At 39.4% G+C, this 3,062-nt stretch overlaps 1 protein-coding gene across 1 annotated transcript in view; it reads left to right on the plus strand.

The window, feature by feature from the left end:
* The first annotated feature begins 340 nt into the window (after positions 1 to 340).
* The window catches only part of RIMBP2 (RIMS binding protein 2), a 268,024-nt gene continuing 265,302 nt past the window's right edge, over positions 341 to 3,062 (plus strand). Inside the window, exon 1 of the mRNA XM_019507085.1 lies at positions 341 to 481. The gene's annotated coding sequence lies outside the window, so the exon portion shown is untranslated. The remainder of the gene's footprint in view (positions 482 to 3,062) is intronic.

Here is a 3,062-nt window from a genome sequence, read left to right on the forward strand (position 1 = left end):
CAGATTAAATGATGACCTCCAGTAAATTACAGTCTCTGTGGTGAATAGAAGTGAAACTGAAGTAGTGCGTCAAGCCAGCGAACATTTCCATTCCCAAATATATCCTGTTACTAGGTACACTCGAAAGGATTGTTGAAGACTTATTAATTTAGTTTGGCTTTTAATGTGTGGGATATGTTTTAACCATCATTTGAAAACCATGTTTGAAGAGCCAGGCTATTAAAAGCCTCGTAAATCTCATTGTGTTATAGAAGGGACCTATGCGCTGCTTGACGATTACAGGCATGGTTTATACAAGCAGAAATTCTGACCTGTTCTTTCCCCCACTTTCTTTTCACAGCTTGGAAATGATTTACCATGTTTGCAGCCTTCAGTGTCACAGAAAACATTTGATGAGATTCGATTTTTAGAGGAGAAAACCCAGTTTTTTCAGTCTAATGTCACCACACTAAGTCAAGAAAACCATCTGTGGAGATTTTTGGTAAGTCAGTCTCTAGTTATTTTTTTTTCCTGACTTTTCTACATGAAGGGGGTCAAACTTATTTGCCCTCCCCTGGATCAGATCATGGGCCTCCTCGTGGGACACATCTGGGCCCACATCCAATGGCGGAGTGAACAGCAGCAATGTTATGTCTCACGAGTGCCTAGACTGCTGTATCGGGTCAGGAAGCCACGGAGTCAATGCTGGCAATGTTCACCCCACTACCTAATTCCAGAGTCCCACTCGGGACTCGTTTCAGCAGTGGCGGGGCAAGTGGCAGTAGTGTTAACTGCTGTGGCTTTGGGACCACTGTCAGCTTAAGGTGGTGCAGGAGTTAATGCCACTACCACTCACCCACCACCATGTTCCAGGCCCTTCCAGGAGCCCCGAGGTGGGTATAATGGGATTGGATTGGATTTAGACATATGTATTCAGCATTTAGCTCTCTTCCAACTATAAAATATGCCAGTAAAAGAACCTTTCAACAGAGGTTGTGTTCAGAATATAGTATATATCAGAAAAACAAACATGGACACACAACTATTTCTAAAGACTTCCATAACAGAAGACATGCTATGATTTAGGTTTTGTGGTGTTAGCAGGTCTGGTAGGGCTGAAGGTGTTTGGAACTCATCCACAACCACTTAAGTTATAAAGTTTTCATGCTGCTTTAGAAAACAGCTGAATGTATAATGAAACAAATTGCTCCAGAACCAGAATTTGCTCATTCCTTTTTAAAGTGACAATTCAGATCTGCAGATGCAGCACTGAAATTTATTGCATATATGTAATAGCTTTTTAAGTCAACCTTTACTTTTCATAGCACAAGGGGTTATTCATGCTTGTACTGTAAAATACAAATTTTTGGCTTCGTGTTTAAGAAGAGAAATTAAGAAGTGAAGTCATACTCCAGCACCAAACCAAATTGAACTAGATGGCTTAAATTCGGCACGGTCAATTTTCAGCGGTGAATGCAGCTGTGCCTGGGGAATCCGACTTACTGTGCACAGTGGTGGGCTTTAAAACCTTGCTAATTGCCTGAGATTACAACGGCCCACAGTCCCTGGACATGTGAGTGTGGATCCCTATACCAGCACAAACCAGACTGAAGGCTGGAGGCTTTAATGTACAGTACCTCACCACCTTTTGTGTTTAAGACACTGGCTATATGCGTGTAGAGAGGAAATGCAATTGTCTTCTGAAGATGTGAAGGTAACCTGATGTTTCATCCCATTTAATTTACAGGCATTGAAGGGCCAATGCTATTGGTATTATTTAGTGTTAAATTGCAATTATGCATCCATCCCCTGCCCACTTGTCTAAAATGTGCACCCTGCCTTAACAGCAACAACTATAACATTAGTGTCTTCTGTTATTTGTCTGATGCATATAATTTATTTGGCAGTGAGATGCCTTTTTATGAATGAATATGAAGATATGTGGGATGTTAAAATATACATGTATTTAACAACAATTTTACCATGTTGTTGTATTTTTAGGAATGTGAGGTATATGGATATGTTTTATATAACTTTTCCACTACTTTTAGAAACATAAATTGACCAATTAAATTCAGTGGTGACATACTGTTATAAAAGGTATAGGCAAGTTTGGAACTATTTTGTGTGTGAGAGAAGGGAAGTATTTATTTTTATGTTGATACTGCCTCAATGCAGTATGTTGATAGTGTGTTTGTAATGAATTATTTATGGAGATGTTTTAAGATACTTGCTTACGTGATGAATCCCCTGATGAGGTTGGTCTTTATTGTAGATACATGTACTGTAAACACTTGAACAATGGTGACGTATATTCCTATTTAAATGTAGGAGACTTATTCCATGACACAATATAGTTCAGTGAGTTTTTAGTTTCTGTTGTTGCAAATAGGAGTTGAAGAGGCATGTAACACCTTACAAGCTAGTTCCATATTCACCACAGTTCTTCATCTAGCCCAGACTAACAAAGACCATGTATTTCAGCAAGTTCAAGATGTAGTAGATGAATCCTGTTGTGTAGTCTGTGTTCAAAGTCATCTGACAGCCTGTTAAGCAAGTTCCAGGTCCCTAATTTGGATCTGCACCTCAACCTAATGCCTCAACCTAATGTCATTTTATAGGGAGAAAGTCATTTCAAGTGAACAAAGACGGCATTACTCTGCGGTGCTAAATCAATTGCATGTTTTTAATTTCATTTCTGAACTAAATTTGAAAGCTGGATGTGTTTGCTTGATCTCATAAAATCCTAATGTTGGCATCCATCACTCTGAGTTCTCCTTGCCAATAATATGGATGATTTCATTATTCCCGTGTTAGGTCTGTGTTTTGGGTATATTGAAAAAATTGATAGCTTGGCAAATGTGTTGACTTGGGTGGTGCTAGTCCGCGTAATTTTACAGTGGTGCAGAAATTATGACTGGTTTCTCTGTGCCTGGGGAAGAAGGCTGTGTGTGTAATTAGTTGCTTACATGTTGTATTTAGTCCTCTTTCAAGAGCTTTTCCTTCTTTGTTCATAGCTGAGTTAGTCAAATGGAGATCTTAACAAGGGACTTAACGGTGGGAGTCTACTACAGACCTCCCAA

Source organism: Gavialis gangeticus, unplaced genomic scaffold (genome assembly GCF_001723915.1).
Source record: "Gavialis gangeticus isolate Ggan-Ray unplaced genomic scaffold, GavGan_comp1, whole genome shotgun sequence".
Classification (NCBI taxonomy): domain Eukaryota; kingdom Metazoa; phylum Chordata; order Crocodylia; family Gavialidae; genus Gavialis; species Gavialis gangeticus.